Source organism: Prionailurus viverrinus, chromosome A3 (genome assembly GCF_022837055.1).
Source record: "Prionailurus viverrinus isolate Anna chromosome A3, UM_Priviv_1.0, whole genome shotgun sequence".
Taxonomy (NCBI): Eukaryota; Metazoa; Chordata; class Mammalia; order Carnivora; family Felidae; genus Prionailurus; species Prionailurus viverrinus.
In genome coordinates, this window is record NC_062563.1 from 55,412,598 (window position 1) to 55,425,479 (window position 12,882).

The following is a 12,882-nucleotide window of genomic DNA, read 5'->3' on the forward strand; positions in this document are numbered from 1 at the left end:
ACTGCTCTCTCTAGGGATTCCTTTTCGGCCCCAGGGGCCCTGTATTAGCTGTGGGCTCGGGGTGGGCAGCGCAGGCCCAACGGGACATTTCAGCCCCACAGGGAACACCACCAGCCAGTCAACTCAAGCCCAACTTTGTCAGATGATAGCGTGGTCAGGCCTTTCCTAGGACTCCTTGATTGATTGCTTCATTCATTCATTCAGCAGGATTTCCCGAGAGCCTACCGTCCGCCCAGCGCCGTGTCGGTGTCCGACATTGAGCGGTGAGCAAATCAGGCAAGGCCTGGGTTTTCCTGAAGCTCTGCGTGCCGGTGGGGGAGGAGAAAATACATTAACAACAGTCCCGGGCCAGCATTTGTGGAGCACCCGCTCTGTGCCAGGGAGTGTTCTAAGCGCTTTACACGAATTAACTCCTCTGACCCTGCGCACCGCCCCGAGGCAGGAGCCGTTGTGATCCGGCAGGTTGGAAGAAACTGAGGCCCAGGGGGGCGGTCCCACGTGGGCGTCGCGCGCCGAGCCGGGTCGCTCCAGGCCCGGGGGCGGATGGGCGGCGGGGGCCGCAGACCGCGCTGGACGGCGCGGGGACGGCCGCGCTCCCGCCCTCTGCCGGCGCCGGGCGGCCGCCCCACGTGACGGGAAGCGGCGGCGGCGGCGGGGCCGGGCCAGCCCAGGAGCGGCGGGCCGGGAGCGGGCGGCGGGCGGCACGGGGCCCCAGGCCCCAGGGTTTGCGCGGGACGGCGGAGGCCGACGGGCGCTGCGCCGGTGAGTGCGGAGGGAGACGGCAGGGCCGGGCGCGGGGTGTGGCGGAAGCGCGCGGAGCGGGGTGGGCTGGAGGGCAGGGGCCTTGCGGGGGGGGGGGGGGGGGCAGCTAGGTGCCTGGCGGGGGGGCGCGAGCCGGCAGAGGGGTGTTGTGTGTGTGTGTGTGTGTGTGTGTGTGTGTGTGTGTGCGCGCACGCGTGTGCGGGGAGCAGGTGTGCAGGCTTGGGGGGCCGGGGGCTTGTTGGGGTGAGCAGGTGTGCACGTGCGTGTGGGCTGGGGCAGGTGTGCCCAAGCGTGGGGTCAACGGGTGTGGATGGTGTGGGGTGTGCGTGTGTTTGGGGTAGGGACAGATCGAAAAAGACCCAGTCCCGGGTTTGGGGTAGGCTTTCGGTTTTCCGAGGGGAGGAGCCCAGGACTCCACCCCGGCGCCCCAAGCCCCGCCACCCGGTGTAAGGAATGGTTTTGTCGCTTTAATAGATGTTTTCCTGGAGCTCTTGGGATTTGAGAGTTCAAATTCCGGGTCACGTTCGGGCCTGAATTTTTGCCCCGCAGTGGGAGACTGGGCAGGGGTGTGTCGGGGAGGAGGGAAGAGACCACAGGTGCTGGAAGCTGCCATCCCTGTGGGAGTTTTCCTTTCCATTGCTGTCTGGAGGTGCAGGTTGAAGTTGGGTTCTAAGCCAGCCTCCTGTGCGTTATATGGGGACGACTTTCAAGACAGAAGCTGTGGTCTTCAGTTGTGTGCACCTGTCATTCCTTCTGTCCAGGGCCTGTTGGGTGACCCTGAGAAAGCCCCCCAGGCTAGTCGCCCTGGGGATTCTATCTGGCTGCTGGAAATGGGGGTTCCTACAGTGCTTTTTATTGCTAATGGACTGTGTTGGGCGCTGGGGTCAAAACGTGTCCCATCAGGATTTAATCCTGGATGAAGTGCTTGTGGGTAGGCACCTGTCCATTCAGAGTGAGGGCAGGCAGCTGCCATTGTGATTCTAGTGACACGTAAAGACACTGACAGAAGTGGGTGAGGAGGGTCCTAGGGCAGTGTGAGCTGGCCAACCCTGAGTCAGAACCAGAATGGAGGTCGTGGAGGGGCCTGCCAGTGCCCCCTGCTCCCTCCTGGTGGACTTGCTTCTCTCTGCTGCTCAGCTGGAAGCTCCCAGAGCTGGGGTCAGATAGGAAGGAACTTCTGGCTGGCTGCTTCCTTTGCTTTTTTCCTTCCATTTCTGCTAGCCGGGCAGATTCAGCAGTCATTGAAGTGGCCTCTTTGATGTGTGGCACCAGGAAGAGTACTGACCAGAATCCCCTGGAACTTGTCTACAACTAGCCTTCCCCGGCTCTAGTTCCTCTCTGAAATGGGGACAGAGCTGCTCCATGATGGTAATGAGTATGGAGCTGCCGCTGGGAGCTGCTGCTGCCCTGCGCCTGCCGCTTCCTAACTGTGAGCCTTGGACAATTTACTGGATGTTCTGCGTCTCGATTTCGTCAATCAAAATAGTGGTAATATTGGAAAGCTTGCATGCGTTCTGACAAGAAAATGTGCGTTTGGCACAGGGCCTGGCACTTAGTAGGTGCTCGATAAATTATTAAGAAATATAAATAAGGATCTGGAGCTGTAGGTCTCTCAGCTCTGAAAAGCAGTGGTTTTATGCTCTAAGAAATTGTCAACCCAATGAGTATTGTACTCCGGGTTAGGCTCCTTGTGGGTTCTGAATTCCCAGTTTTGCTGTACACATCACAGGATACGTTTTACAAAGAAATCGGATGAGAGGTGTGCCCCTCGCCTTCGAGTCCTCTGCCTTTCCTCCTCTACTCATGACCACGAATGGCAGCCCTGTGGTCTGACAATCGGCGGGGATCTTGTCCAACCACCACGAGCTCCTGGGCTGCTTCAGCCTCACCTGACCCTCCAGCCACAGCAGCTTGGAACAGGGCATCTTCCTCTAGTTGACAAGTTTTAAAAGCACAGAGCTCACTATTCTAAAAATGCTACATTTTCTAGGCCTGATTCGCGGCTAGCATTTGTAGTCAGGGAGGAAGAAAAAAAAAAAAGTAGTTACTATGGCTTCTTCACGCTAATATTAAACATTTGTGATCCTTTAAGAAAACTTGAGCGAATTTTCCTTATTGGCTTAAGCATCTTCAACTTGGTCTGAATCCAGTCCTCATTAGAAATACATTAAAGTAATCATTGGTGGTGGCCAGGTGTTTGGATACTGCTGGAATAATTTGGCCGGGACTTTACAACTCATCTCCTCTGTGGCAAACCTGACCTGTTTTTCTTTATTAAAAAACGCGTGGCTACTAAATGAATGTAGAAGTAACGAGTTAATTTGGGGCTGCCCCAGACGAGCTTGGGTGCTTCGTGCAAAAGAACAGGCACACTCATTGAGCATTTTGTGAAATCTTGCAGAATTGAGAGCAAGATCTAGTCTCGATAGTCCACCACTGTTGAGTAAATTGAAGACTCAGGAAAATCAGGTATGTGAAAGAGACCAATTGCCTAGCTTCCAGCAGGTGCTTGGTAATTCTTTATGGCTGTTTAAAGGTATTGAGGAAGTGCTCTAAAGGAGATGCCCTTGAGACCCATACTCCCACTCTGGTCCTCTTCCCCCCACCTTCCCCTCCCAAATCCCTTCAGTTATAACTGTTGATGGTAGGATGTATACGTGTATACGTGTATATACACACACCACGTGTATGCACAATGGTGTGTGTGTGTAACTGCATACGTAGATACCTATATGTTTGTAGTATATATATATATGTAAGACGTCTATATACCATATAGGGCGTGTGGGTGTATGTGGTATATATAAGTAGTTATGTATATATATACTTTTGTATGTTACGTTTACACGTATCTAAATAATTTTGATTAGTATTGCCAAGGAAAAGGATACCAACTATGAATAGTTATATATAGGTATGTGCCAGGATAATATCAAGGTGACAAGTTAGATGTTAGACCTTAGCTGTGTTTTTTGTTTTTTTGTTTGTTTCTCCTTTTGTCAGGTACACTTTTGGGTCACTGGAGCAGGTTTATTGTGCTGTAGCTAGTCTTACGCTATCTCTGTCACACGAGTGCAAAGATAACATGAAATGGTTGTCAGGTAGTGTCCTAACCGATAGCAGGAAACATTGTGGCACAAGTCAGTAAATTTGCTGTTGATTCCTGGCAGATTTCACGTTTGAGTCATTCAGCAGATGGCCATGAGAACTTAGTGAAGAATTCAGGGGCCAGCACGGGGTGCCGTTGCAGAAGAACAATTTACGTCACACGAACACATACCCTGTTTTGATAAGATTACTAGGTTAGTGGAGAAAAGTGTAAAGATATCATATCTGTGTCTGAAATGTAGCAAGGCAGTGCTGAGACTGAACCCCATTTGGTAGGAGTCAGTTATTTGTGACAAAAGTTGTTTAGGGGGCCGTAGAGCAGGTGCCCGTCCTCAGTCCAGACGTGGAGCAGTCATTACCCCTGGGCAGGCTGTGTGCACGGTGCTTCCGGGTGTGGGCTCTTGAGTCAAGCTGCCTGGGTTGGAATCAGCTCTCCATGGTCATTTAACCTTTCTAAGCCTGTTTGCTCTCCTGCAGAATGGAATAACGATAGTACTTGCCTGTAGGCTCCTTGTGAGTATGGAGATAGCACTTGATACAGAGTCTGGCACCCAGTGCACATTCTGGAAGTCTTCTCTCCCCTACAGTACTTGCCTACAGTACTGTTATTGATACCCTTCCTCCAGAGGAGCTTGAGAATAGTACAGAGTAAGTATGTAGTCCAGTCCAAATTCCTATTTTTACAAGGACGCATTGGGCCCAGAGGTTTTAAGATCGTCAACAGGTGCCCAAGCCATGAGAGCTCAGGATCCCCAGATTAACACTGAGAATGCCTGCCTTGGATCAGGCTTGCCTTACCACTGTTCGCTGGGTTAGCCCTGGAGTCTCAGTTCTTACAGAGGGCATTGGAAGGTTACATTTCTGCTCTTTTCCAGCTCTGCTGACCCAAAGCCCTACTGTTCTCTATCAGAGTCCTTCGCCTGCCTGCTTCTCCTGAAGCTCGTAGGATATCCGATTTTGGACCCAGTGGGAATCAGCTCACATTTACCCCAGTTCTGAACTTGTCTATGGGAAGAAGTACTTCAAATGAGCAAAAGTCCAAAACTCTCCTTTTTGAAATGTATTCTCAGGACAAAACCAAACCAAACCAAAACAAAACTTAATTTGTAGGTATTATTCCATACCTGTCATTTTAAGCGAGGACACCAAACTTGAGAAAAATCGTTTCCAAAAGTAACTCCATAAAACAGCTGGTAAAATCACCCCAGTAGCCTGAGGCACGCGGGGCATTCTGCTGGAGTGCTGGCCATTGTGTGCTCCTTTTGGTCCTGTTTGGTTACAGACACTCAAGAGCATTCTGAGCGTCTCCTTTCCTGCTAGAAAAAGGACATTCTTGGAGGTCTCTCATTCTCTGTTAGATTAAGACAAGATAATAAACCAATAAACTGGGATTACATTTGTCTTTTCAACTTCCTGTTTTGAAGGTGACTCTGGGCTTACTGAAGAGTGAGAAAATAGTACAGATCTCACATGCACCCTTCCCCAACTTCCACTTTTGTTAACACCTTGTGTGATCATGGTACAGTGATCAAAACTGGTATGTTAACATCAGTGCTATTTACCAAACTACACGCTCTACTTATGTTCAGTTTTTCCCCTGACATCTGTTTTCTGTTCCATGGTCCTGCTTCTGATCCCATTTCCCCACATTGCATTTAGTTGTCATGTCTCCTTGGTCTCAGTCTTCATTTTTTATGACCTTAACACTCTCAAAGTGTCAGGGATTTTGTAGACTGTCCCTCAGTGTGGGCTTGTTGGTGTTGTCTCACGCTTAGGTTGCAGTGATAGATGTTTGTGTAGAATACCACAGTGGTGACGTGCCTCAATTACATTTTGACTTAATGTTGGGATGCACTCCATGTTTCCACCTCCCACCCCCGAAACAGCAGGAGAAACTATGCTGAAACTTTACTGGATCCCTCACACTCTGCCCAGGCTCCAGTACACGATTCCCCTTGCCCGTGTCCCTTGTGAGCCAGGACAGAAATGTCTTCTTTGTCCCCATCGTGCCTCTCTTGCTTCTACATGTACAGTCCCCTGATTACCCTGTTATATTCCTTGAGGATTTTGGGGAGATTGTCAGAGGAGCCAATTTGCAGTTTAAAAAACAAAAATGTCAAGATTTCTTTTCATTAAAAAATTGTTGTACGTAAGCAATGACTCATGGGAATCTATTCCTGAAGCCGAGAGCCCACTGTATACACTGTCTGTTAGCTAACTTGACAATAAATTATATTAAAAAAATAAAAAATAAGTAAATAAAGTCATTGTCAAGGAGCCTTCGAGCCCTATCAAAGCTCATCTGACTCTAGAGTGGTCAGTAAGATAAGTCATATATTTTTCTTGATCTCAATTGTAGTTAGAGTCAATTTATATCCCAAGAAGAATGCTGATTGGCCCAGAAGGCTACCAAAATTCATCTTTCAGGTGTGAACTAAAGTTTGGAGACACCGGTGTGTTTTAATTGAACATCTTACGTCTGCGGACTAAAGGTGATTGTCAGCGCCCATAGGAATTGGGGGTGTTTAGCACTTTATTTTTAGTGGGGGACTTCAATTAACATTTTATTTTGCCAGTTCAGCACTAAGAAAGCATCTGAAGGTAGCTTGCAGTGGAAGAACTTTGGCTAGCAAGATTTGCCTTTTCCCACCCAAGAGAGACTTTTTCAGTCTGTGACTTGGCTGTTCATTCGTTCAGGAACATAACATAGGAAATAGACGTTTCCAGGCCAGAGGAGAAGTGAGTGTCCAGTCCCACCTACCTGCTCTGCCTGATGGCCACGATGAGTGTGGGGTGGGAGGGAGGAGGATGGGCGGGTCAGGGTTGGTGTTCAGTGCCACCAGGTACAGAGACAGAGGCTGGACACTGAACAGCAGGTCCCAAGCCACTGCCCACACTTTCTGCTTTAGGTAGCAAGCTGACCCGAGTGGGGCTGGCACCAGCACGTGCCCTCCACCCACCGGAGTCCATCTCTTAATGTTTCTGGCTGGCCCAGTCCAGGCATCAGGTCAGCCTCCATGGCTGGGACCAAGAAAATGGGCCTCTGCACTGGCTTCTAACTTTTCCCACCGGAAATATCCCTCAGGACCAGCCTGAAACATCACAGGAGTCAGGCAGAGTGTTTTGCTGTGTTGCAGAGCACTCCCTTCTGGACCCTTGCTCCCCTCCACGATGCTGTGCTGTCAGCTCTGCCCTCTGCACTTCCACTGTCTCTCCTGATCACAGGGGACCAACGTCATGACCCGTTGACATGGAGCTGAAAACAGCTGATGAAGCCTGGAAGGCTCTGTGTTCCCTCCCACCCCCTCTCCAAGAGTGTGAGAATGGATGATGGCTTTGCTTACTCCCTTCTAGGCTTGGTTTTTAGAGCTGATTTTTTTTTATTTTTCGCAGATTTTTCCCCTGTAATAGGTATTGGCTATAGCCTATGGCTTCACAGTTTTAATAAGTATGTTTACCTAGGATGAGTGAGAAATTTCTTAAGAAACATTCCCCCCCACTCCCGTAAAAGGAAAGACCTTTATTAAAATGGCAAAATACAAACTTTTTATAAGTTCTTGTTTTTTATAGAAATACTGCAAATCACAGGGATATTCAGGAAAGCAGGCACACTTCGACTTGATGCCTGAATTCCTGTGGTCAGCCAGCGAAGGGCTGCGGGTAAGTCTGCAGTCCCCCCATGCACATGTCCGACACCAACTTGACCTCCGTATTACTTCTTTGAATGTGTGCAAATGACTAGATTTGGCCAATGGGAATGAGGCGGTGTTTTCCACTTTACGGATTATTATGTTGTTAAATTCAAACAAACCATTGTAGTTAATGATAACTATTTTCTGACTAATGGTTTCAGTCCCTTGGAAAGGTACCCAGAGAGTAGTTTGGGCTCAGGATCCCTCTTCACAACTGGTTGGTTTGTAGAGCACCTTGGACACTCGCAGCAGCTAGCGGACTCAAGAATTCAGAACCGAATGTAGCTACATAATAATAAGACAAGAGACTAATGTGGATAATATGAAGAGGTTAATAGCTATAACTTTATACATAAGAGCGGAAAGGTTGGCTGGAGTTGGATTTTTAAGGGCTGCTTATCTTATGCTGAGTTTGGAGTTCATGTTTTAGGCAGTGGTATACTCTGTGAAGTGTTTTAAGGACAGTATAGTGATGTTTTAGGCATGAGATCCACATCCCTGCCCTTCCTCATATATGACGTCAAACCTGCCCTGACTTCGGCCCAAACATAAGGATGACCGCTGGATCTCTGTTCGCTCACGATGGACCATCAGACACTCAAAAGAAATTAATATGAATTGAGAAAAATAGCAAATCTGAGTTTAGGTAGAGTGTTCTTTTTATTTTTTTTTTTAATTTTTTTTTTCAACGTTTATTTATTTTTGGGACAGAGAGAGACAGAGCATGAACGGGGGAGGGGCAGAGAGAGAGGGAGACACAGAATCGGAAACAGGCTCCAGGCTCTGAGCCATCAGCCCAGAGCCCAACGCGGGGCTCGAACTCACGGACCGCGAGATCGTGACCTGGCTGAAGTCGGACGCTTAACCGACTGCGCCACCCAGGCGCCCCTAGAGTGTCCTTTTTAAAATGTAGAGGAGGAATTAATCCTTAGCTTGTTCATAGGAAAGCATCTCCGGTTAAAAGGCTGTCATACACGTTGGTGAGTTTTTGAGTTTTTACCCTCTAAAGTGATGGCTCCTTGGGGCACATTTAGCTGCATTCAAGAGTTTGCTTCGTTTTCAAGTGTGGACGTCACCCTCCAATGTGAGAGTTTTTTTTTTTGTAGACGCACAGGACACCGTCACCACCTTGAGGCTGCACTCCTGTGCACATTCTGTGACCGGAGATAACAGAGCGTCATTCTTTTGGCTCAAGAATAATAATTACTGGAAAAGATCTGATCTTAGCAAGTATCCCTTTGTCATGGCCTTCTTGTGGCAGAATGTATTTCCTTCTTTCTTTCTGTCAGGGGTCTCTATATGTGTTTTTGTTTTGTTTTTTTTAATCTTGTAATGTGGGACCTACAAGCCACTCTCTACATCTAGATGATCTGCTTCAAACCTGGCTTTTATTCCACGCTTATTCTTTCTGTTTGACTTTTTGAAACGAGGCCTGGCCTTGGTGAGACTTAGTGCAGAGAAAAAGAAAAGGGGAACGAGGCAGTTAGTAATACCAGTCTTCAACCAGTTGAAAAATAAGAGTGGAGTTACAGTTGACCCTTGAAAAGCACAGGTTTGAACTACACAGTTCCGCTTACGCTCAGATGGTTTCCCACAAATACAGTGCCGTAGTGTAAATGTATTTCGTCTTCCTTATGATTTTCTTAGTAACATTTTCTTTTCTCTAGCCTACTTGATTGTAAGAATCCAGTATATAACACATATACCATACAAAATATGTGTTCATCTGCTGAGTATGTTATCTGTAAGCCTTTCTTCCGGTCACCAGTAGGCTGCTAGTAATTCAGTTTTGTGGGGAGTCAAAAGTTCCACATGGATTTTGGGTTGTGCTGGCATGGGGGGCGGGGCGGGTAGCACCTGGGTTATTCAAGCGTCAGCTGTACTTGTATGAAAACTGAGGCTAGGGAGAGATCCAGAAGGTAAGAGGCTGGCCTCTTGGAAGCTGGAACCCCAGAAGGTGCAAATACCAACCCTGTCCAGGGCATTTACCTTCTTGGGCATTCCGTCACATGTTAGTATTTTCCTCTGCCTTCTAAGAATCCAGGGGGATTTGTGGAAAATACCTGATAGGTTGCCCTCGATTGAACTTTGTAAATATGGGTACAGTAAAGTAAGCACTGGGTTTAGATGAACTGAGAAACTGTAAGTAAACCACTTACATCTGTGATAAATGTTTTCATTGGTGCCATTTTAAACAAGGAACATGCATGCTGTGAATCTTACCGAATTTATTAAGCTGAGGTTCTGTATCTATTTCCACAGTAAGCTGGTTTGAGGCAATCAGAATTTTAGTGTGTGTGTGTGTGTGTGTGTGTGTGTGTGTGTGTGTGTGTATACACATGTAATTTAATTACTATTTAATAACCTTAAAGAAATAGTTACAGTCTGGATTAAGATATAGGGAGTAATAATAAAAGCAACCTCAGCGTAAGAAACAGAACATCGTTAATACCTTTGAAACCCAGCCTATCCTTATTTTCCATGCAGCCTCCCTAGATTTGTGTTTATCATTCCCCTACGTTGCTTTATAGTCTGACTATGTAGGGCTGAGACCCTAAACATTTTATTAGATGGATGGTCAGGTTTTTGAGTCATACAGAGCCTTGTCTATCATTCAGTGTAGAGTGTTCGGCGACTTGCCCTTGAGCTTGAGATCGATGTCTGTGGATAGCTGCACCTCTGGCTGTCCAGCTGTTGGGTATTCCACCCTGTCCAGGGAATGTGAGTAGTTCCCAGCTTCCCTCTCAAAGAAGATTGCAGCCAACGTTCTTGCTTATGGTGTGGTAAACATAAATTCTGTAGGGCATATGCCTAAAAGTAGAGTCCCCGGCTTACTCCCAATGTCAAGGGCTTCTGCATAATGCCAGAATAGTCTTGCCAGTTTAGAAGCTTCCACCAGCCACGTAGAGAGTGATTGCTCTTGCAAGCAGCTGCTGTCATCGGATATCAAATATTCTGTCAGTTTCATGGGTATAAAATGAAGTCTCATGGTAGTTATAATTTGCAACTCCAGATGATGAATCCGGTTGAGCATTCTTTCATGTCTGTTGACCATGTTTCCTCTTCTGTGAGACGGTTGTTCACGTGTCTTGCCCACTCGTCTATGAGATTGCTGTTACTTTCTTTCTGTAGGAGTTCCCTGTATCATCCAGGGATCTTTTATTGTCAGATATGTGACATCAGGGTCTTTTCCCATCTTAATTCCTCACTTTGTTTGGGGTGTCTTTTGAAGAACACAGGTTTTACATTTTAATGCGAACAAACTTTTTTCCTGGGGTTTCTGCTTTTTTTTAGATCTTTTTAAAAAAATATTTATTTATTATTATTATTTTTTTTTTTGAGAGAGAGAGAGAGAGAGAGAGAGAGAGAGAGAGACAGAGTATGAGCAGGGGAGGGGCAGAGAGAGAAGGAGACCCAGAATCTGAAGCAGGCTCCAGGCTCTGAGCTGTCAGCACAGAGCCTGACACGGGGCTTGAAATCAACGAACTGTGAGATCATGACTTGAGTGGAAGTCAGTCGCTTAACTGACTGAGCAGCCCAGCCGCCCCTTTTTAGATCTTATTTTAGAAATTCTTTCCTACCCCAAGATCAGAAACATATTGTTTTCCATATTTACCTCTCAAAGTTTTAAAGATCTATACCTAAGTATCTTAATCCATCTGGAATAATTTCAATACATGGTATACGATAGGAATCTAGTTGGGTTTTTTTTTTCCCTTCTTTGTGGGTATCCAGCTATCCTGCACTGATCACTGAACACGTATAGACTCTATATACACCCCATGATATACAGTGCCTCTCTTGTCATAGTTCATGGTTCAGTATGCGCACGTATGCGCATGTCAGTTTCTGGCACCCAGACTTGTTCTCTTAGGCTTGCCTCATACCAGTACCCTGTTATCTTAATAGCCATAGCTGTACATTACATTTTGTTGAGTCAGGTCTCCTTACTTATCTTTTCCAGAAGTGTCTTGCTTTTTTTTGCCCTTCCTCTGCCATATGAATTTTATAATCTGCTTTTTGAGTTACACACACACACACACACACACACACACACACACACACCTGTGAGAATTTTTACTGGAATTGCATACACAGACCCTAAGTGTACAGCTCAGTGAATTTTAACAAATGTATATACCTGTGTAACCGATGCCCCAAACAACATCTTGAGTATTTCTGTCACCCCGGAAAGTGTCCTTGTGTCCCTTTCCATTTGGTCACCCCTTTCTCTCCAAGGTAAACACTGTTCTGATTTCTGTCGCTAGAGATGAGTTTTGCCTACTTTTGAACTTCATATAAATGAAAACATACAGTATGTGTATACTTTTTTGTTTCATTTGTGTTGTTACCTAACAGTTGTTTATTCCTTTTTACTTCCAAGTTGTGTGAACACCCCACATAGAAATGGGTACAAATGGGTGAAACTGAGTTGTTTCCTGTTTGGTGCTATTATGAATAAAGCTACTATGCACATTCTCATAAAAGTCTTTTTGCAGATACTGATAGATACTCAAGAGAACTGGAAACCTTCAGAGTAATATTGTGGAGTAACAGGATAAATGCATGTTTAACTTTATAAAAAACTCACCTGATTTCAACGTGATGGCACCATTTTGTTTGTTTGTTTTTTAGTTGAAGTATATTGACACACAATATTATATTAGTTTTAGGTGTGCAACATAATGATTTCACAATTCTGTAATTCGGTACATTACTCAGTGCTCACCATGACAAGTGTGGTCACCATCTGTCACCATGCAACGTTATTACAATATTATTGGCTGTATTCCCTATGCTGTACTTTTTCATCCCTTGACTAATGTATTTTGTAAATGGAAGTTTGTACCTCTTAATCCTCATCACCTTTTTCGCCCATCCCCCCCCAATCCCCTTCCCTCTAGCAACCACCAGTTTGTTTCACGGTTCTGTCTCTGTGTTTTGTGTTTTGGGGAGGGTTGCTTTTGTTCTCTGGTTCCACATGTAAGTGAAATCACATGGTATTCGTCTTTCTCTGTCTGACTTATTTCACTAAGCATAATACCCTCTAGGTCCGTCCATGTTGTCACAAATGGCAAGATATCATTTCTTACAGCTGACTAATAATATTTCATTATATATTATATATAATATGTATAAAGGACATTTCTAAAATTTTAGTAATTCTAATAGATTTGTGAGTTTCCATGTAAACAATGATAGCATCTATAAATATAGTGTTGTGTCTTTGTTTTCAGTTTTTTATAATTGTTCCTTTTTAACTGGCAAAGACTCCATGCACAGTGTTGAGTAGAGATGGTGCATTAGTTTGCTGGGCCTG

General features: G+C 46.0%; 1 protein-coding gene across 2 annotated transcripts in view; it reads left to right on the forward strand.

The window, feature by feature from the left end:
- Window positions 1-645: 645 nt before the first annotated feature.
- TGFBRAP1 (transforming growth factor beta receptor associated protein 1) overlaps window positions 646-12,882 on the forward strand; it is a 63,530-nt gene continuing 51,293 nt past the window's right edge. Inside the window, exon 1 of one of the 2 annotated variants that reach the window (XM_047853976.1) lies at window positions 646-762. The gene's annotated coding sequence lies outside the window, so the exon portion shown is untranslated. Of the gene's footprint in view, window positions 763-1,849; window positions 3,232-12,882 lie in introns of those variants that run through there. The other variant, XM_047853981.1, reaches the window with a different exon arrangement.